Raw genomic sequence first — 23,142 nt, 5'->3', positions numbered from 1 at the left:
TCTGGATAGGTTTTCTGACTCCCTCATCTCCTGTCTGCTTGGAATGGGACTCTAATAAACTACCTTACTCTGCACCAGTAAATAAGATCTCCTACGGAGTCATCAGCTATGGGTGGTGTGAACTGGTGTAACCATGAGGTGAACAAACCTTAGCCTGTTACTGGAAGATCTGCCAGGTTCAGCAGGGGAAAGTTGGCTTTGACGCCTCCTCAGTAAGGTTAGAAGGCAGCTAATAACTCCTTTCCCCAGTGACGTAGAGCTGATAAAAACTAGAGCTGGCCCAGCCCTGTGAAAGCCATGGCCTGGTCTTCCCGGGCTCCTCAGCCTCCCTAGGCTTAGACAGGGAGGACAGACACGCAGTTTGGTGGACAAACTGAAAAATAAGGCAGAGGGCAGGATCTCCCTTTTAAGGGATGGCAAATGAGGAGAGATTTAGCCCCAGATTTTGGCTTTGTTCAACTGGCAATATATTATCTCCAAGTAATCTCATCAACCAAAACCATCAAGTTGTTTAAAATGGCTGCTTCAAAAGAGTCGGGGGTTTGTAAGCTTCAGAGTTTTTATTGACAGATTTGAGAGTTTTAATTTTGACAATTTTTTTTTTCAATTAAAAAAAAAAAGGAGAGAGGGTTGTTTTTTCTCTAGTGCCAAAAAAAAGTTACATTTTAGGGACAGAGGAAAACTTCCCTTTTATCGGTAATTGAAAAAATTGAATAAAAAAAATCTGCCAAAAAAAATTGACATATTTGAGGGTTTTAATACATTTTTCTGTGAATTTACTGTTTTCTGTAAAACCAGATGAATTACCCAGCCCTCTCATGGTCAGATGGGACCAGCGGTGCTGCAGCAGAGGGGTGAGAGGTGCCTCGCAGAAGTGAGTGGCTGGAAGCAGACAGGACTGACTGCCAGCTCCCTCCGAGCACCGTGCATGGTGCCACAGGGTGTTAGAAATGCTGCTGTCATCCGGAGGATGTTTCATGCTGCTGCAGAACAGAAAAAAAAAAAAATCTTCTAGGAACTCAAGTCTGAATATCATAATGAATCCACATATTTCTTGGTTTTTTTTCCGTTATCTCCTTGTGCTGCCTCACAGTACTATCTCCCCCACCCCGCAGGGTGGTTGCGGCTGTTCCCAGTGCATGAGCAAGGGAGTATCAGACACTTCCTTGTAAGGAGCGCACACCGGCCTTACCTGCTGCTGCTTTGCCTTGCAGGAAGTGTGACTCCTACTGATTCTGCTGCTTATCTCATGTGGGAGGAAGAAAATGTCTTTATCCAGCAGTGAGGTAGGAGTGACCACTTTTATGTAGAGATGGGGCTTTTCAATGGAAGGCAGGGCTTTTGTGCTGCTGTTTGCCATGATGTGCAAAGCCCTCCCATCAGAGATGGGATCCTCTTGTGCTAGGCTTGCAAAGTTAGAAAGATTTTTCTAAGTCACAAAAATGTTAAAATAGATAAGAAGAAAGCTGGGAAAGCTGCAGAGACTCATTGACTGTTCTGTGTCCTTTTGGTGGGCTAGTGGCACACAGGCCCAGTGAAGTCAGTTCAGTGTGCACAAAACAAGTCGAGTAAGTGTCCAGTGCTCCTTCAGCTCAAAATACCTCATTTTGGCACACCTTTGGAATGCACTTAGCAGACGCAGCCAGAGAAGATGGCTGAGCTCATCATTGCTGCAGTGTTTTTTTATTCTGTTAGTTTTCTACCAGTTCAGTGAACTGAACTGGCTCATGGAAGCATCTCCAGAGCCAGAAACATCAGTGTACAGAGTAATAGTGGAATCAAGACCAGCCCTTCTGACAGCTGTTAGATTAAGCCAGCCATTCTGGTTTACTCACTCCTGGTGCCTCTTCTTCCCTTCATAGGTGGGTCCCTGGAATCCCTGGATTTCCACAATTTGTAATGATCCTCCTTGGTAGAGACCATGCTTTCAAGCACAATCCGTGCAACACTGTCAGTGCTGAAACTGTCTGTGTAAAAGCACACAAGCAGGTGGGTAACTCACAGCTGGAGAGGGATTCCTGAAATGAAAGAGAGGAAGACAAGGAGTGTCTAGTGTGTTAATGAGGGCTGTTCACGGAAGCTGGCCCTGCAGTGAGAACTAATGAAGACGTAACTTACAGTCCTTTGTGGGTTTAGTTTCCATCATAGATGAGTAGTGGGCTTCAGCTTCAATTTTTTAATCCAGTTGGTGCTCTCCTGGGGTTGAGATTGCAGCACCTCCTCAGCACAGTACCTGAGGCAGCTCTCAAATTGGTTGCCAGACTCCTGCAGTTCTCCCTAGAGCTAGAGTTTCACCTCCTGTTCTTCAGGCTAACTGCATGAGGTGGATTGAAATTGCAGGGTTCCCTTGCACACATGTTTTCTTCTTTATGATGTTTCATGATATCTCCCTGCTTTCAGGCAGGCTGTTAAGGCTGATGCAGCATGAAATATTGGAGGGGGAAGGCTTTCTAAAGTAGTTAAGGATTAGGAAGTGATAGGTGGAGTGCCTGGGGAGCTTGTGGTGTCTGTCCCTGGAAGCTTTTAGGAAGAGGATGGTTATACACTTCAGTCATGCTACACAACAGTGGGGCCTGTTTCAAGATGGGATGTGAATCGCTTGTATTTGTACCATTCCTTCATCTCTGCTTTGCAAACAGTGCTTGCTAAGATAATCAGCGATGACAAAGGCTGCATGGAATATTGCAAGTGTGTGAATAACCACCTAAGAAGTATTTGGAAATATCTTGGTATTCTGGGTTTGAGATTCCAAACAAGAGCTCCAAATAAGTAAGCAAGAAGATGACACATGTTCTCTTAGCTGTGGGCACACTTTGCTGAATGGGCGTGGGCAGCAAACCTGTGCAGAAGCTGTTAGTAATCCTCATGGGCTCTGATGTGGTCACGCTGAACCAGAGGCTTTTTGTTATATGTGAATGTAATGACTTTACTTTCTAATATTTGGCTGGCTTTAGAAACCATCTTCCTTTTTTCCCTTCTTGTTTTCTTTCATAAAGCCAACATTTCTCATTGTTTTGGGGTGTTTTAGTGACTAGAGAGGAATGCTGGATTCTCAGAAGCACACAAGCTGTTTTGCTTTTCAGTAGTGTCCCTCCCCCACATATGGACAGAGGAGACCTGGGTGGAAAGAATCAGTCATGAAGCTAAGGAGAGCCACAGGCATGACAGAAAGCCTCTGAAACAGGATGGAGTGGCAGAAAGGCTGCATTTTCTCAAGGGATCTGTGCATTGCATGAAATGAGATGATCCTGCCACCTTTTCTGCAGCAGGTAATTGCATGTCTTGTGCGTGCTATGCTTGTTCTTTGTGACCCAGAACGTGTTTCTCTTCCCAGCCTTTAGCTCTTTCTTTGCTCTGAGTCTTTTGATTTGTTCTTTCTCATTCTTTTCTACTCTTTGTGCATGAAGCACAGGCCAGAGGTGCCTGCTACCCCTTTGACATCTTCTCAGCATGACTGACGGTAGCCAGGCTTTGAAACAGAAGCAGCTGCAACATGGGGCCTCCCCAGCAGGTCTCCTGTCCTGCTTCCGTTCCATCTCCATGCACACATCCGGAGGAGCCAGTCTGCTTGCAATGCCATGGCTGCAGCTTCAGCCAGCCAGAAGTCATCTGCAGTTTGCCTCCTGTGACACTGAGTCACAGAGGAGAGGAAGGTCTTGATTCACTGTCACATGGGAAATGCTCTGGCTCCATGCTTCCCTTAGCATTTCCTTGCTTAGACACCAGTTCAGCAAAGCATTTGAATAGAGTTCATTGAGTTGCTGTCTACAGCTCGCTGCCCCCCCCCTCCAACATGACAGAAAATGTCCTTGTGGCACTGATGGTTGTTTCCTGAAGAAGTGTCAACTGTATGAAGTGGAGGTGGTTGCTTTGATATTCCCTATTCATGGCAAATACTAAAAATACTTGTTAAAAATCATGACTCCGGTGTCAGAAATTTTTTTTTCCTTTTCAGTTTTTGCAAACTCTGTTACTTCAGTAGTGGGGAAATAAATACACATGCATGATGGAGAGAGGGTTCTTTTTTCTCCACTGCCAAAAGAAAGTTACAATTTAGGGACAGAGGAAAACTTCCCGTTCCTTTCATCGGTAATTGAAACTTCAGAAGAACTATCTATCTTTTATTTTTGCTACCATTGTGGAGGAGATTTTCCACTTAGCCACTTTCTTGGAGGTGCTGGCCAGCTTTGCCTTGGCTTTGGTCCAAAAGCGTCTCTGATCTGCAAAACTGTCCTGGAAACATCACTAGAATAGTGTTTCCTGTGAGATTTATGCTTCCTGCTGGGCTGACAATGCAGCCAGATTCAGTGGCTTTTCCCTTGTGGTGAGGGGGACATAGTGGCTGCATGGTAAATGAAGTCTCAGGCTCCTGAGCAGAGGATGAATCTGTGAAGACCATGTTCTACTTAAATACTTCAGGTTTTCACACTTGAGGGTTTTACTAGTAGGTATTGTTTAAATTCTTCATGGATGGAAGGCAGCCTTTAGTTTTCTCAACCTTACGGAACAAATTTAGTGTTTGGAGCATTGTGCTGGGACCCCAGAGAACTATTTTGGAAAAACTAAGAATATAATATCAGCCATCTGGCCATGGCTAGGCAATATTGCTTCACTCCTTTATTCCTTCTTTAATGTGGTGTTGGCTCACTTATGGCAGGTAGTATGGCTGGAGGTACACTGGCAGTGTCGCTCAGATGTCAGGTGTTCTGATGGCCTTAGGGGCCACTGGGTGCCTGTCTCAGACATACAGGGAAAAGACAGTTGAGTTCAGACTTTTTTTTTGTTTTAATTTCCTCCCTTCCCAACCAAAAAGCCGGAGCCCTATAGATCCAGTTGCTCAGGACTAGACTCAGAGAATCTGTTCATTTTACATTTTTGCACCAACCGCCATTTGAATGTAATGGTTCTGTGTCATTCAAGGTGATGTTGAGTCCGTAAAGCCTCTTTCTAAATCCCTGGTGCCTCCTGTCTCTCTTTCTGAGATCTGCTGTGTTGCAGACCTTGCTTTTATGGAATCTGCCAGGCTGGAAGGTGCAGCCTGCTGTTCAGATCACATTTACAGAGGGCTCATGCTAGACTTAAGCCCATATTATGTTTATTCCTCTGTGATGCTTCTGTTTGTCTTGTACTTTGTCTGGGAATTCAGATTGTGTGTCTTGGCGGGGCTTTGTTGTGTATGTTTAATCCCAGCTTCTTTGCTCTCCTCTCCTGCAGGGACTTGCTAGGGAACAGGAAGTAAATGGAGTGTCTTGTAGAGACAACTTGTAGGGGGAGCTGACTGCCAGCCAAAAACCCCATCCAGCTACAAAAGCAGCTGTTTCAGCCCAAAGAATTTGTAAGCAGAATTATTTTCTTAGCACCTCGTCATGCTTCCTGCAGGAGCTCGGGCTGTCAGACAGGTTTTCTGTCCTGGTAGGCTAGGAAACACAGGGTGCTTATTTAGATAAACTGGTGAATACTGCTTGGTGATCTCATGGCTGAGGGGGCTGCACACGGGTTTGGGGGGAGAAAAAGTCTCAAGGCATGAAAAGAGGAACACGTAGGCCAAATCAATGCTCAAACTTTGGAGTCAGGTTTCAGCCTTTTTCCTGTGCCTGCTAATTCCAAGCCCCAACTAGAGCAGGTTTGCTAACTTCTGCAGCTGAATCTGGAAGATGTGTGTGTGCATGCCTCAGGCACAGTAGAAAGCAGGAATTTTCCTAGGCTGTGACGCACAGTCTACCTGGAGGACTGGCTTTGTCCTGGCTCTGGGGGAGGGGTCCCAGCTATCCAAGCATTGGTCCTGTCTGGAACCTCTTCTACATTGAGAAGTACCTGGAGTTAAAAGAAGAGTGTCATTTGGGAGTGATTAACTGGCACAGGAAAGGAGAGAGACATGCTCACTGTATCTGACATACAGGTCCCACTGTCAGTTCTCTTACGGAAAAAATCCTCCAGATCTTGACAACAGACATAAAGGAAACAGATTTGTTTGATCTAACAACACAGTTAAATGTAGTGGGCTGGTTCCCCTTTGCTCTTCGTTTCCCCACTGGCCCAGAGTGGGGAAATTCCTAATCTCAACACTCAGGCATGCCCCCTTTGCCAAGCCTCATCTTGCCAACATGGTTTGTGTTGAGGCTGTGACTGGGAGAGCAAAACTTGGCAGCTCTTTTTCTAAGACTGTAGCAATCCTTTGCCTGTGTCCAAGGGTCTGCTGTGGAGCTGCCGTTTCAGGGTGCTGGTACAGAGCTGCAGGGGCCTTCTGGGCAGGTCCTGGCCAGAGCTGTCTGCCCTACCTTGCCCCAGGCACTCATGCCCTCATGGAAGGAATGAGTGAACCACGCAGAAAGTGGTTCTGACACAGTTTACAACTCAGCATGTTAAGATAATGCCAACTGGTGCTGCTTGGCTGCACCAGCTGCTTCCTTCACTGTGTCATTACTGTGTGGGGTGACATGCCTGTTCGTGATGCTGCTGTTACAAATCTGTTTCCCACTGTGACTGTAAACAGCATTGCTGTCGTGGAGACAGACCGTGGTACCGCAGTTCACAGAGAGATCTGGGTTCTCCTTTTCTGCCTCTTTACGCCCTTGCAAGGCCCATGGGACTCTAACTTACATTCTCAAAATTCTCAATTTACCGTTTGGTCCCAGCTGGCTTTGTTGTGCCCTGCATTAGCCTCCAGAAAGCCTGTGTCATGGGACAAGAGACCTTTCAGCTGGAGAAGTCAGTCACAGTTCAAGCTTGGTCCAGATCCTTAGGCAAGGGTTAAATCTGCCTTTTTTTCTCAAACACAGCAGTAAGCAGCACAGGGCAGGGATGGCAGCACAGCTGTGCAGTGCAGAGCTGCTGGGGAGTAAGCATCCTCACCCCTGCCCACATATGTCTCCTCTTGGGGAATGGTTACAAAACTGTTTCTGTGCAACTATGACGGTACTTGCTGTCTTTTATTGCACTCCCTTATATTCATAACTTTGGTTGATGATTTGGCAGTAATTCAAGAGCAATGGTAAAAGTAGTCAACTGCTACCAGCCTTGCTGATTGGCTGCTTCAGGACACCATTTCAGAAAGCTCCAGAAACAGGGTGCTGGGGGGAAGTTACTTGTCCAGAGCTGGGGCTTAATTGCCAGAAGCAACCTTAATTACAAAGCAAATGTTAATTCTAGACTTGATTGTCTGAATTCTGTGGCACCCTTACACATGCAATGGGATGCAATATACTTTTCTTCCTGGCCAAAACTGTTTTAGTATCATTTGCTGTGTCAGCCTAAATGTAGGGGTGAATTTCATTGGGTAAAGTGATGCCTGCATATGGATGAAAAACACATGATAGCATAATGTGAGCCAGCAGCTAGAAATTAAAGTTAGATAAATGTAAGCTAGAAATAAGGTACATGGTTTCAACAGTGACTATTTAACTGTTGGCACAGATTACCAAGGGATACAGTGGTTCTTCTGTCACTTGAAGCCTCTGAAGAAACCACGTTTTGCTATCTCAGTCAGAATAAATTTGGGACATCAGGTGAAATTCAAGAATATTTTTATGCAGGAGACCAATATGAACATTCCTGCTGCCCTCTTAAAATCTAGAAATCTAAAAACAGTCATTTTAAAGGCACTGAGTACTCTTCAGAATAAATAATGCTATTCCGCAACAATCTCTTGCCCTCTCCTTAACGCTGTTTTCCTAACACATTACTGAGTTGGTGGATGGCAATCAAAACCAGTCGCAAGCTGTGTTCATTAAATGCCTTGGTATGTCTATATAATGTGGATGGTAGTTTATACCCAGATGTGAAACCGAGGTTGATCTATGAAGAGGCTTCATGCTGAGGTGACGGTTTGCTGAGTGTTTCTTTTGGTGGCAGTATGGCAGTATAGTCAGAAGCTTCTTCCACTCCTGCTCCTTTTCTGCTTTCTTGTTTGCTTTTTTTAAATAAAGCTCCCAACACCATCACATGTCAGAATGTGATTTTCTTCTAGCTGCAAAGGCCTTCGTCTTGAGAGCTTTCTTGCTGACTTTCAGCCTTGGCTATCGTCTTAGCGCTATGTGAATTTCTGTCTCCAGACCAACTGGGAATGTAGGAGCTGCGGGATAAGCTGGCTGCTGCTGAAAGAGGCACCCATAGGGACCTGCTTTACCAGGTGGGAGACAATGGTCATGGACAGAGATTAACCAGGACTTCAGCCAAGGCCCTGGGCAGTGGTAACCTCACTGCACTCACTGCCTAGGCCAGGGATAACTGTATGAGAGGTGCTGATGTTTCTGAAGGAGGTAAGAGAGAGAGTGATCTAATGACTGGAAGGTCCAAACTCTTTCTTGATTTGACCTGAGATTTGGGAAATTAGCGGTTTTGAATCCTTGTGATCCTTGAATGGCTGTAGGCTATGGAAGGAAGTCTGGGCCTCCTGAAACACCCTGTGCCACAAACACAACCTTACTGTGAAGGACTGTATTAAAACTGGTTTCCTAATTGAGATGTTGTTTGCTGGATATTTACTAAGTGTGAGAAACCTTCAAAATTACTCCAAATGCTCATTTGTAGTTTTTTAAAATTTGGTTTTATGTGTCTCTAGTCCTATTACCTTTTTTGGGCTTAGTAAATTAAAAAAACCTCCATATATTTCCTTTGACTTGATGAACTTAAGGGTGACATCAGTGTCATCTAGTATCAAAGCATCACAGCACTATGGACCTGTTGATCCTTTCAACAATCAGTGAACTGCTCCAGGCTAACCAGGGGTTATTAAAATACATCTCCACCTAACTGTAGGCATCTATGTAGAAGTATCTTCATTTACTTTACATTAGCCAGGAAACCTCTTCAGCCTCCCCTGAAGGGGTGGGGTCCCCAAAGTCTGTAGATTGCTGCAGAGGTTGTGGTGGATGCTTCTGTTGAGCTGTATTCTGTAAACACAAAAAAACCCCCTTCTCCACCCAGTCATTTCCCTGCCATCTTCTTTCCACTCTTCAAAATCTGTTCTGGATAAATGAAAGTCATAATTGCAAGGTCAAGTTTTCAAACTCATAGGTGCTGCTTATGCATGCTGTTGAGTTGGCCAAATGGTATTTGAAAAGTGCTAAGGATCTCTGAGATCAATACAACAGATCATGAGATCAGCTAGACCTATGACACCCTAACAGAGAAATGGAGAAATGTTGGAGGTCAAAGGTTTGAGTAATAGGATGAGGAAGTTACAGCACCATGTCTTGAGTCATGAGCTTTCATTTTGCCCTTCTGAGAAGGGGATCTTTGTGTTTTTCAAGACCATTCATTTTGCTTTCTAATTGTTCTCTTTGATTTCAAAGGGAGGAAAAGTGATTGTAAAAGAGGAACACTCATCTGTGATTTCTTTCTCTTCTTTCTGTAAAAGTCTTGTGAAAGCAAAAGTCAAATTCACTTCTGGAGAAACAGGGTGGGGCTGAGTGGGATATGGTGCTTTCCTACCCCAATAGTGAATTTTGGCCTGATAACTGGCAAGCGACCTCTAGCTGACAACTTGCTGCGGGTGTCCTTCTGAGTCCAGACTTGGAAGCTTCCATTCAAGGAGTAATGGAGCAGTCTGGGATACTTTAGCCTGGAAAAGGTATGATTTTGGGGAGAATGTATCAGAGACCTACAAAATCTGGAGTTACATGAAGAGAGTAGATAGGGACTGACTGTTCCTACATTTTGCCATGCAAGAGCTGGAGGCCAACGAATGTGGGCGGTAAGGTCAGATTTTGAACAAATGAAGGGAGTTGGTTCTGGATGACCAGATAATAGACCTGGAGAACTTCTTGTCAAAGGGTTTTGTGGGTGCAAGGTGTATACTTGTGTTCAAATGAAGACAATAGTGTTTGAAAGTAAGATTTGTTGGAGATTACTATATAGACAAACCACTGAAGGCCAAAAAAAGTCTCTTCAGCTGAAAGCAATCGAAGGCTAAATAAATAATTTGGGTTTGGGGAGGGAAGTACCATATATTTTTGGCCTGTCCTTGCTCTTTCCTATGTGTCAGCTCATAGTTTTTTGTTGGAGATGGTGGTGGGCTAGGTGGACACTTGGTGTGGACTTGTATGGCTCATGTAGGAGTTCCAAGACAGTTAAGCCTGGAGACGATATTGTTGACTTTTTTAGTCCCCCAAAAGAAGCATCAGCACAGCTAAAGCTTTCTAGAACATCCCAAGGAGAGCCAATCTCCTTAGAAATCATTTTCAGGCTATTTCTAAATTGTCTGCAGTCTCACTGATTATTTCCTTAATGCCCTCCCTGACCATACAAACAGTAAATGAGAAGGACTCCACTTGCATAGGGAAGTATCCCCTGTGATATGAGGATTTCTGAGGAGGAGTAAAGCTGCCATGCATGAGAGGGGACAGAAGACAAGGGAGAAGTCTAGGTGAAGGTGCTACAGTGGGATATTGGAAACGTAATGTTTGGCAAACTATTTTCTTGGAAAGTTTCACCTGGCTACAAACTGATAGGTGAGTGGCAAAGCTGAGCAAGAGTTCCCACAAGCTGGACTGGCCTGGGGTAGGAACTGATGGTGGAAAAGAAGCTCTGAGCTGGAAGGTGTGGGCATGTCTCATTGTTCCATTTGCTCCTGAGCACAACCAACCCAAAGGAAGGGGAAGCCAGGCTTTCTCCTTTACAGATATTGGTATCAGCAGGGCTGATAACACCTCAGATGGATTTTTCAGGGACTGCTTAATGTCATGTCTACATGGACCTTGTGTCAGGGAAATGCATATTCCCAGAACTGTTTTTCTGAAAGCAAAACTGCAGGACTTCTTCCTTTATTTTTCACTTTTTAAAGACTAACTTCATAGATTTTGTACCTGGCAGAACCTGCCTCTCCCTTTGTGATGGCTTGAGTATGCTTTTGCAACCAGTTCTGCATACACAGGGAGTCAGGGAGCAGGTGACTTCAACTTAGCCTTTCCTTTGAGCTCAAAGAAAAAAGCCAGGGCAATACAAAAGACACTTTCTAAGAGACTTGTGCAGCTGCACAGCCCTTATACTGGCCCCATGATCTGTTTATCTTTTGCCTTCAAGGAAGTGTCAGAGTTAGGGGAAGCTCCCCCAAGCAGGATGGCTTAAAAGACTGCTGAGAAGCGCACATGCTTCTTTATAAGCCATTTGATATATTTTCCCTCTCTTTCTCTCTCTACCCCTCCTCCCCTGGCAGCAGGATCTCTGGCCGTTGCATGCTTTTCATTAAATCTTTCTGATTGTAAGCTTGTACGTTCTGACACAGGGTCAAAGAGTACCATGGCAGGGATAAAGCTTAGCAATAGAATGGAAGGCTTTTTCTGGTTTTGATTACTGGACATCACCAGTTCTTGCAGAGCACATTCTTGTCTGGGATCTGAAGACTGAGTTAAATATCACCTGGAAAGGAGTGTTCCATGATGCTCCTGAAACACTGAACTTCTGAAATATGAGGAGGGAGGGTATGTGGGGGGAAGTTGTGTCTTGGCCAATTTCCAGCCTCTCTAATGCTACTGTCACTCTTATCCCACATGTTCTGCTTTTGCAATATCCATTGGAGGAGGTTATTTAACTTCCTTTGCTGATACAAACAACTGCCACTGGTGCATTGTTGGATTTAGGTTGTTTGTCTCTAATGAAAGCCCCATGCTTAGCAATGAACTCAAATAACCAATTGCTTACTCAGCTTTGCAGCTCTGTTATCTGAATGTATAATCACTTCCTGCATCTTTGTTTGGTTTTGCCTCTGTACTGATGATCTGGGAGGTACCGTGCTGCTCCTGCAGCTGCTTTTCTCTGCCCCAAGGCATATCAGCATGTGGGGAGGAAAAGCAGTTCCTGGTTATTGCTGCATCTTTTTGTGCTTTAAACACAGGTTGCCCTGTAACAGGGAATATGGTCCCTCTTATTTCTGAGGGGGAAGGACAAGGAGCCTTTATGTCTATTGTGAAGTCTATGGAGTTTGCACCTAAGGGGAACAGTGGCAAAATCCATCTGTAACTGGGCAAGTGCAGAGAGGCAGAGGAGGTGTAGGTCAGGGGGCTGCTCCCCAGTCACCTGGTATGAGCATTTGTACTTAGATGGCATGGGATCTGTGAGCATCTCTCTGGGTGGCTGTCTGTGATACTGGCTGAGCAGAGCTGAAGTGTCAGGGCCCCAGCTGTACCTAATAGGACTTAATTGCCCTGATGAGCCTGTCATGGGGCCTCCACCCACTCCCCTGCTCATGGGCTTGGGGGCTCCATTTGAACTCAGTCCATGACTTTCAATTGCTCCCTGAGCTACGGTGTAGGTGTATCTGTCTCCCACTCTACACAGCCATACCTGTGCCTGGCCATGGACCTCAGACTGGGACCCTGACCCATGGACTGGTTTCCTGGTTTGGTGTTGGACCTATCCCGTGACAACTGGACTGTGTCTGACCCTGGTTACTGCCATTGGAGCTGACTCTGACCTGCAGTTTGACTTGCTGGCTTGACCTGCCTTATCACTGTGGATGACCTGGACTCTTGGCTGACCCTGGCTGCCATCCCCAGGCTTGGCTGCTGGTCTTGCTTATGTCCTGTGGGACAGAGCCCTCTCTGGCAAGCCCTGTGTTACTCTGCTTGACTCCTCATCTGGTAGGGGACTTCCAGCCCTCGCTGATCCCTGACGCTTGAGATGTCTTTATGGAGGGGTGACTCTTTGGAAAGACTTGTCTTGGTGTGAAACACTTCCTCAACTATTAGCATAGCAAAACAAGAGATGTGGCTTTGGATATAGCCTGTCTTCCCAATGGAGAAGGTGACACCGTGCATCAAACCTGTGCCTTCCTTTAAATCTCCAGTGTGTAAATAGGTTCTCGCCAGTAGATGCAAAATTAATTAGCATTCCAGCCACGGGATGTGATGTACTTCTCCTTTTCTGTAGATATTCAGAACCCATCTGGCTGTGGTGCTGTGCAACCTGCTCTAGGTGAAGGTTGGACTAGATGATATCCAGAGGTCCCTTCCAACCCCAACTGTTCTGTGATTCTGTGCTTAACCTAGTGGGCTGGCCAGGCAAAAGCTTCTCTCCAAGTTTGGTGATCTGGGGGTTTGTTTCTTGTTTGCTTTTTAAGATGCTAATATTTACAGTGTTTTCTGTTGGGATTAGCAATGTCCCCTGTAATGTGGGGCTTGCAACATCCTAGGACAAGAAGAGAAATTACTCTTTTGCAGAATCCTTGCTAAGCAGGTTCCCTGAAAAATATGAGGAACTCGTGATTGCTTGCTCTTTGGAAGCATAGATCAGGACAAATGCGATTACAAAGAAGAAAGAATAACAATCAACAATAGACAGGAGGAAATGGCTCCTCTGAGAATAGGAGCCAGACTAAGGGAAGAAAAATGCTAGGGTTAGGTAAGGAAGTTTTTTGAGAAGGTGGGAGAAAATGCCAAGAAAGCAGGGTGGTAAAGGAGGTGGGGAGCAGGCCCTGGGGAGAGGATGTGCCATGTGCAAAGGCCACCTGTGAAGCAAAGCCTCCTCACTGATAGGACTGCAGTGTAAACTGAATTGCTACAGCATTGTCCCACGGGAGACCAGGCCCTGCTAAGCAAAGCAGTGCATTTTGCACTAAAGCAGCTGTCTCAAGGGAGGGAGCAGAGGTTTCCTTGTGAGAGGCACTGCCAGGTCACCCCTCTCACTTGGTGTTCCTGATGGCAGCTGTGCATCTCTTCCCAAAGGGCAGGTGAATACAGAGGCAAGTATGTGGCAGCTTTTGCCGACTGGCTGTTGTTGTCTCAGGGGGATAGAGACAGCTGGACAGAGCGGACTAGCCCTCCCAAACTGGTCTGCATGGGGCTTGTGGTGCAAGAAACCTCACCTGCGATATGTACTCTTAATTCAGCATTTTGTCCAAAGTCCTTCCTGCTCCCCTTTCTTTACTTGCTGAGCTTGTCTCAAGCTGATGGCAAATAAAACCTATTTTTCCCCTTTTCTGTGAGGCTTCTAACTTCACCTATGATTGCAGATAGTGGAAGTTGCAGGCTTTTGCTAACCTTCAGAGATTTATAGCAAAATCTTCCTGCATGTACTATGCACCCCAGAAAGCAGAGTATAAGGAGTGTTCTGGGGATTGCTGGGAGGTGTCCGTGACCTTTTGGAGATCCGCTTTGGTCACTGAAGGGTAAGGTGGCTAACTGGTGTCACCGTGAGCCTCTGCTCTGTTGTTTCTTCCCAAATGAAGGGATTTGGGTGACGCAGCAGCCCCTGTTATGTTTGTGTGCTGTAGCCCTAGAGGAGCTTTATTGGTTATACCGCATGCAGCTCACAAGGCACAGGTCCTTGTCAAAATAATAATTCACACTATGCTCCTCTGAAGCTTTTCTGGCTATTGTGGAGACAAATCAAGGCTGAAGAATCTTACTGTTGCAGAAAATAGACACAATTGTGTTTTTTCCCTACACAAAGTCACAGGAGAGTGATAGTGTGTTGCTTGAGATTTGGGACTGAATTAAACTGGAAGTCTGGAACTGGGGAGACTGAGAGTCTTGAATGAAAGCTGAAGAAAATTTTCCTGCGACTCTTTGTGAAACACAACTCGCTTACACAGATAACAGGTGTTGTATGGCTCTTAATTATTGTAAAATCAGAATATGTTCCTGGTCTTAAGCTTAGTTTGTTTTTTTTTTCCTTGCACTTAGTTGAACAATTTCTTCCTCTGGAGATCTTAAACATTGTCTATATTATTACTGTCACTGTTGTGCCCAATTAAAATGTAAAGTATCACATGCCTGCTCTGATTATAAATAAGGTCCTAAAATTATCCCTAATTTACCTAAGTTTGGGCTTCTAATGTGGGGACTGCATTGGAGCTGACCTGGTGTTGGGAAAATAGTTCTAGCTGTTCAAGCGCTGCAGAGATCCTCTGTCCAGGCTTGTTCCTACAGCCTAGACTATTCACAATGTCATCACAGGGGAAAAGATGGGTTCTTAATATGTGTTTTTTAACTTGCATATGTACTAGCAGGTCAAGGTGGTTCCTAAATTCCCTGTCACCTCTAAAGTGATGTGTTAACATGCATACAGAGCTGTTGCATATCAAAGCTGTCACCTGTTACCTGCTAACTGAAATCAAGAATATGCGTTTCTTTTCAAATAGTTAACAACCACTAGATGTGATGCTCTTTGCTAGACTGTCCTGAGCCAGTATAGCAGGTGTTGGCCTTTTGAGGAAACTCTGCTCTGAAGTGGATCTTGCTCTAGTGAACCCATTTCCCCTTGTTCCTCTTTACCATATGGGTGGAGATGAGGCTCATTCTGAAAATCATGAATCAGCTAAAGATAAATGACACTTCTTCAGGGAGAGCTGACTCTAGTAACAATCCTTTGCTTCCACTCACATTTTTTATTCTATTTTGAGGCAAATCTAGATTACCCAGGAGTTGTATATATTATCATGACTCAAAAATGTCTTTAGGGTACATTTCCTTATGTAATGCTGATTTGCCAAAGTTACCTGCATGCCAGTTTGTAGATCTTTCTGTCCAAAACTGAGATGATTTGCTCTCAGATTGACCAAAGAGAGTATCAGTTCCTGAATTCTTCTATGCTGGGATCTCACAGCAAGACAGGTACTGCTGCTAGCTCCAGAGAAGAGCTAGATTTTACATGTGTTTGTCTAGAGTAATGGTAACCTCAAGCAGCCCATCAACTGCAACAGCTAGAAAGGATTCTTGCATAATCCTACTGTCCACATCACTGGAAGATCTATGGTATGACAGTGCTTTCCCTCAAACACGGCTTCTGGCTTGTGCAAAAGGCAGTACTCAGACGTGAAAAGGTTTCATGGCAAATCTTATATTCCTAGGGGTCTGGTGTTGAAAGACTGCTACTCTTATATTAGACATTGCTTGACCAGTGGTGTCTACTGTTCAACATATCCACCCATTTCATAAATTAAAAGTAGCTATATGTTCAACTAATTGTTTCTTCAACATACTTCTTATGGTGAATGCTTCCTTCCATGCATCATGGATGCATGAAGATGACAAACTCATTGGGAGGGCAGCTGTGAACTAGCAGTTCTGTGGTGGCCACAAGCAGTTTTCTTCCTTATTTGATTCTGCATGATGCTATTAACATGATACCCGTTCTTTTCTTAGGATGAACTATAATCAGAAAATTGGGAGTAGGAATCCTCTCTTCTACTGATTCTGAGTGAGCCTCAGCAAACTCTTCTGTCTCCTTTCTTGTAGTTGTAAAGTAGGCAATTAATAGAAGTAACTTGCTTCTTGAGTCACCATGCATGGCTTGACCTGGAGACTTCTGCATCCTGAACTTCAGACACAAGCCTGAATCTGTTAAGGAAAACATTAATGGGTAGCTATCCTCCAAAATGAGCTGCAGAAAGTTATGTGTTGCAGCTCTTACTTTTTGAAAAAAGTTGTCATCATTGATCAAGGATTGCTTTCAATTGAGGGATCTGCTTTAAAATGGCAACCGTATTTCCAAATACTGTGAACTGCTGGAGGTTTAAGAGAAAGGTGAGTAAGGAAGAACAATTTTTACATCCCTAGGAAGCTTGACCACAAATAATGTAGCAGATGTTGCAAAATGCTGTAGCTGAAAAGTGACAATCACGTTTTTCCAAAGTGTGCTCCAGGTAAGTTTTATCTTTAGCTGGAAGGTTTAACGGGGGGAATGATTCCAGTCTCTTAACTGGATGAATACAGTATTCCTTCCAACATTGCTGACAGTAGTGCTTCACACTCCCCTTTCTCTGCTCAGTGCTAGAGCCACTTCTCTTTGCTGTCTGACGAAAGATGAATTCTGCCAGTGCTGCAGAGTGAAATACAGAAATTAGCTCAGCACGCTTCTGGTTGCTTTACAGGGCCCTTGTGTTGCATGGGAGTGGTGAGCGCTCAGATGGGATATCTGGCTCCAGCCCAGAATATGTAAGTGTGATGGCTCCCTCAGAACATCAGTAGGAACAGGCTGTAAGGCAAATACTTTGGAGTATGGGGAAAAAAAAATCAGGAATAATGTTAAGATTAATAATGGAAATGAAACTTTAGTCTTCATCGTGGTGAGATATGAACTCTGGATTGAAAATCTGCTGCTCCACAGAAACACGGTGGCTCATTGATCTTTGTTCTTATCTATGAGATATGTGGTTGGCTTTTCCACTGACCTTCTCACAGCTTCTTCGGACAGCTGGATCAGCTTGTCTTCTGCTGAAGTGACCTATTATTTATCAGCTCATTATCAAAGGATTTACTAAAAGCTTACACCAGAGGCCAAAGGGTCAATATCCAGAAACATCTGCACTTTTTCCATTGTCCCTAGGAGGTGAATCGTATGCGGCATTTGACCCTTGAAGTAACCTGAGTATGTGAGAGGCAAGCATGTCTCATCTGTGAACTCAAGACACAAATGAAGTGTGTAAATGGCTGTCTGCCATCATTTGGTTGATCCTGAGTAGAAAGTTAAGTGTTTGCTTGCTCACAGCTCCCATCTCTTCTGCTATCCAACCCCTAGTGAACACAAAGCTTGCAATGGTATTGAGGTGGGAGAAGTAGCTAGCTGAGAAGCAATGAGAACCTGCTTACTGTGGTCTGTGTACTTAACTTTCTCACCTCATCACCAAGAAATGCTTGAGAAAAAACTCAACGGCTCAGCCTTTGAAGCTCTTGCTTAGTCATACATAAAGGACCTATGGGGTGAATACATTCAGAAACAGTCCTGACAAAGTGGAAGGCTGAGGCTTGTCGAATATGCAGCAAATGCAACAACTGAACAGCCCAGGTGACTGCTGGAGAGGAGCTGTGACTTGTTATCTGAAAGAAGGCAAACATTGGCTAAGGGCTGCTGCTTTGAGTTGTTCATCTTCAACCAGAACCAGACATGTGATCAGAAAATTATATTTGTTTCTGTCTTCCTCATCAGTCATTTAATGAGAAATAATGACAATGGATTGATCCTCTTGAATGTTTTGGACTTACCATCCCAAAGCCAAAACCCATCAGGCACACTGCTGCTGCTTTTCTCTTGTAAATAGGTCACGTCTGAGGGGGGGATTGTCAGTCCTTCAGAGCTGAGTGTTGGTAGAAACAGTCACTCACATTCCAACCAGGGTCTCCTCCTGTATGGGACGATCTCATTAATGTTAAGCTTCTGTATTTCAAACACCTAGAAGCTGAGCAAAATCTTCAGTTGATACCTCAAGACGTACTGATTGGTAAGAGATTGTGAAAAAAAGGATGACATATTACAAATTTGACAATCCTGTTGGTGTCAAAACCTGCATTTTTTGAAGCCTTTGAATTTTACAGAAAAAAACTTAAATCTGCAAAATTCATTTTTTTTCCCCTGAGAAAGCTGATCTTTTGTAAAATAGAAAATGTTTTTCATAGTATTTGATTTCTCTGGTTGCTTCTGCGTGGGGAGGAACTACAGTATCCTGTGATGCTGAACAAGATATGCTAGCAGAGCTATGAATCCTTTATTTCCCTCTGTCCCACAAGAAATTATACCTGTTGAAGGGCTGAGTAGACTATTGAAATGCTCCCTTTTGGCATGGTGTGAGTACACAGGAGCTATTGAAATGGAAACCAGGTTCCCAAGCCATCACCCACAGGAGGAAGAGAGAGATCTTGATTGATTGTTTTTCATTAAACAAGGAGAGAGAAATGGGCTAAAGTTTTGTTGCAGGAGAAAATGGGTAAAATGTCTTAAGGATTCCACTTGGTGCTTGTGGTTGTGGAGAGGCACCCTCTATCCTTAGCAGCTTATAGAGTATTTATTTTCCCGATGAAACACCATTGTGGGGGCATGGATAACAGCGTCAAAAAACCACAAATCGGGATGAGCCTTAGCATTGGCAAGAAACCATGGTTCTGAGGGTTTATGGGGAAAGAGCGTCATTTTGTTATTGTGAAAGAGCAAAGTGGTCTTATCTATATACCAGCCTATGCAAAAAATGATGTCATGTCAAAATCCCCGTGCATTATTTTTCAGTGGATTTGTTTTCTTTTCATCAAGACTTTTGGGAAGTAAGATGTTGTGGGTTTTGTCTCTTAAAGCTGTACTGCTTGTTTGGATGTTTACCCCACATGGATCAAAATCATGAGCAGGGAGACTAACGTCCTTTGTCCGTCATCATGTAGTAATTCTTTGTGCAGGAGTTGCCTCTGAAGGCAATTGGTGTGGTCTTTGTCCCTTCCTGAACTACTAGAGATCTCTGAGCTTCCCCTCTAGAAAGGATGGTTTGGAATGCAGATTGTTCAGGTCAGGGTTTTTTTTCCTCTGTAGCTTTTCTCAGAGTGGCATTACTTTTGTATATTGCTTTTTATCTCTACCTTTCCATCTGTTCTGAGTTGTTCCATTGCCATCATTCCCTCAGAAGCACCCGAGGGCCCTGTTTCTTTACCCAGTCCTAAAATCAACCAGCCTAGGACTATGCGCCCAGTGATACTGTCATTACTTGATCCTGGCTGCAGCATGTCTTTGCCAAAGAGATACTTCCTCTGAGAACCAAGTACATTTTCACCTTTGAAGCCCAAGCTCTGTTAGAATTAATTAGAAACACATAAGTGCATGTATTCTGGAGTGGCTTTTTGCTGTTTTTTACTCATTGAATATGCCAGAAAGTAATTTTTATTGTAATGCTGACTGTTCAAATTGAAAATTACAATTGTGTTTTTGCCAGAGCTGGGCTCCTAGATGATGAGAGGTGTTAAATACATAAGGTGTTGCTGCATGGCATGTCACCCTACTTCTAGCTCCAAAAGCTAGAGAAGGTAGTTGCTAGACTTTTCTTTGTCATAAGAAGACTGCCTAACCCTACAACTGTACAAGAGCTTGAAATCTGTAAATATACCCCAAATAACCCAAAAGCATCGCTAGTGTATCACTGATGATGTCACACTCAGAGCTAATTGTACTGTTGAATTATGTTAATGGAGTTTCAGGGGAAACTTAGATCAAACTACAACTCTTGTGAGCTAGGGACAGTGGGTCTGGAAAACATGCACTTTCTGGAACCTGCTTGTCTCCAGAGCTGCTTTTTTTGTCCCCAGGTTATCAGTAGGTGAATGATTCCCTCATGCCCCTCTCCCCCCACCATATTCAAGTAGGGGAAACCATCAGAACTTCTAAACCTTGATTTCCAAAATTTATTTTGTCAACACTGCTGAGCAGTGGCTTGCAGTGTAATGACACTTTGATAGACTTGTGCTTTTAGGAAAAATCAGTCATTGTATTGTAGGGGAAAAGTGAGCATGGAAGAGGGAAGAAAATACTTCGTTTTCAGCTGCCTTTCCACAGGGCACTTCAGTTACCGTAAAACTTCTAGATCAAAAAGTTTGAAAGATCAATCTGCAAGACAAAAGAGGCAATGGCTGGGAATGCTGGAGGAAAAATCCTTCCCACTGTCCTGGGAAGCCTAGCACTTGCACATTGCAGAGGGAAGAGTGAAGTGCAGCTGTCCTGGACAATATCTTCTAGGGAAGATCCCTTTTTGCCCCGAAGTCTGGCACCAGGAGACAGGTGAGACATTCCTCAATCAGCTCTTGAAGGAGGAAATTGAACGCAGAGATAGGAACCACCTGTGGGCAATTGGAATTGCTTTAATTGTGTGGGTGAGATGAGAAGACAGAAAGTTCTGATAATGCAGTGAGCTATTACTAGGGAATTCTCAGGACTTTTTAATGACTTGTCTGATAAAAGAGCTGTACTGAAATGAAGACCAGAAGGAGGATCATTGTAGGAGCCCTTCAAGTGCTGGATTCAAGAAAGAGGGCAAGTAATGCTTGGGAAAGAGGTGTCCCTAAGCTCCTAGGCTAACCTCACCCAGGCTGTTAGGCTTTGAATGCATTTTACTCCCCAGCTGAATGGGGTCAGCCTGGGATTCCTTACAGGCTGCCACTGCACTCTAGCCGTTGCACAGGATGCTGCCACCTTTCCAGAAGAGTGACTGGGGAGAAGCAGCGACAGCAGATGGCTTAGGAGACGTGAGCCCGAGCGATCACTGTGCCTGGCTTTGCCAGCTCAGCAGCCAGGAAGGGAACAAGATGAGCCTAGCTATGGCTGGATGAACTGAGCCGCTTTGCAAAAGCTTGGGCAGACACCGTCACCTCTTGCACTGCCAGGGATTGCCTACCAGTCCAGTGTCTATCTAGCATTTGATCTTGGCAGCTGTAGGCGCCAGGAAAGGTCTGCATGCTTTCAGTAATGGTAGGGAGGGTCAGGTTTCCCCTGCTGTCCTGTGTGGTGACCCTAGATCCAGGTGTATCTAAATAGGGTGGCCTAAAATACATATGAATAGGGTGCTTGGAGCCCTTAGCTTTGTAAATAACGATTAACAAAGGCTTTTGAAATGCAGTGATTCTGTCTGCACCGCTGTATTCAGACTTCCCACCCTCCTCTTTGTTGCTGTTCTGTTGCAGAGTAACAAAGTAGCCATAAAACTGCTTGAAATAAAGCCTCGTGCACCAGGTAGATGATTTTGTGGCCTCAGCCACCTAAGGCAGGGTCGCCAGGGTCATGGCGGGTTGACTCATCTATGCCAGCGGTGGGATCCACTAATTGCAGTGGCAGGTGGTAACAGTTACCTTTGATTTGGTGGCTTGGGGAGCAGGGGAAGAACTTGGATCTGAGTCAGACTGGGGAAGAAGGGTGCTCTGAAATTAAGTTAGAGCTCTGCTGGCGGAACAGGTTTGGAGTTTCTTTGCTTTGGGAAGCTTGGTCACTGTGCAAGTGTGAGAATGGATAACACGCCTGCCTTTCATACATGTGGTAAGTTTCTACTATTTTCATTTTGCTTCAGTCTTAGAGACTGGCAGACCCTAAACAGTGTGAATCTGTGGGTCCACGTGTGTGTTTAAAATCTGGGACCAAGCTGTGAAGGTATCTCTCCAGGAAGAGTATTTTTACTAAGAACTTGATGAATAATGAGTTGAGATCTGCCCCAGGGCATGTGATGTGCTGGGTGCTGTCTGGAAGCAGCATCACCGTGAGAGCTCCTGAGTTAGAGGTGACTGAGCGAACATGTGATCTGGGTTGTATTGACTGGTTACCTTCTGTGTATCTGGGGAAAGAGGTCTGCCTTCACATCCAGTTCTCAGCCCTTCCCCACAGGCAATTCCATCTCTTTGGTGCTTGCCTGGGGACTTCTTGCCCTGGTTGTTCAAGTAATGGGTCTGTTCTTGGCTTTCTCTTCCTGAGTGCTTCCACAGGTTAATGGAAGGTTAGAGCTTCTCTGACCACACTTTTGTTTGAAGTGCTTCAGGTAACTGCAATTTCATCTTGTGTCCATAGGCTTGAAGGGAGACAGCAGTGCTGGATGATGCTGGTGGAGAGGCAGCGGGTCTGGGGTAACAGGGAGTACAGTGCAAGCCCCTGCCCAAACACATCACCAGTGAGTGGTCAGATCCTAACCTGTGAGTTGTTTGGGTAGTTGTTCACTCACATGATGCACGGGTCTGTAAGATTGTGAAAACCCCATGAGACACAGGGTCAACTGGATAAGCTGTAGGGAGCTGGAGTTTTCAAAATGCCAAAATTGAGAGCTGAGAAAACTGTTGCCCTGTAGGGAAGTTTTGAGCAAGGAAACTTCTTGTGCACGTGGTTTCTGGTCCTCTTCCCTTGTGCAGTGCAAGCTACAAAGAAACCAGGATGATTGAGGATGGTAAGAGGTAGCTGACCAGGTCAGCAGGGGAACTGCGAATTCAGGAGTCCCAGTCTCACAGTACTAAAATCCAGAAGCACTAGAAAAGGGCCAAGTAGGAGAGAAGCACAAGCTGCTACTGGGATCTGCTTATAGCACTTAGGTCTGTTAAGCCTGTGTGAAAACCCTGCAGACAAAGAAGGTGTCAATCAGGAAGCTCAGCAGCATGAGGGGAGTTCATAGCTTCCAAACAAGCAAATAAGGGGACTATCTCCAACACAAGTTGATTCAGCTGACAGACGACTGCCTCTTTGTGCCCATCAGCAGGAGGTGGGATTACACTGCTTTTGACTGAAGTTCCTCAGCTGGCTTGTTTCAGTGATAAATTACAGTATGCTCTGATAATATTGTAGAGGCTTGAGTGTTGGTGGGTCAGTTGTGATAAAACATCCCTAAAGTACTGGTGAGATGATGATTAAGCCGTAGCTTGTAACTAAGCTGAAAGTAATGGATCAACAACAAAAAGAAGCAGCAGGAGAAGGGCAGGACAGGAAGAA

General features: G+C 44.7%; 1 long non-coding RNA gene across 1 annotated transcript in view; it reads left to right on the top strand.

Annotated features, from left to right (window-relative positions):
• Positions 1-23,142, top strand: part of LOC308063404 — a 314,414-nt gene that overhangs the window by 16,487 nt on the left and 274,785 nt on the right. The window contains exon 3 of the long non-coding RNA XR_013927953.1: positions 1,863-3,269. This is a non-coding gene — a long non-coding RNA (uncharacterized lncRNA). The remainder of the gene's footprint in view (positions 1-1,862; positions 3,270-23,142) is intronic.

Source organism: Falco punctatus (assembly GCF_963210335.1).
Source record: "Falco punctatus genome assembly, chromosome: 4".
NCBI classification, from domain to species: Eukaryota; Metazoa; Chordata; class Aves; order Falconiformes; family Falconidae; genus Falco; species Falco punctatus.
This window is presented reverse-complemented; position numbering and strand designations above follow the sequence as displayed.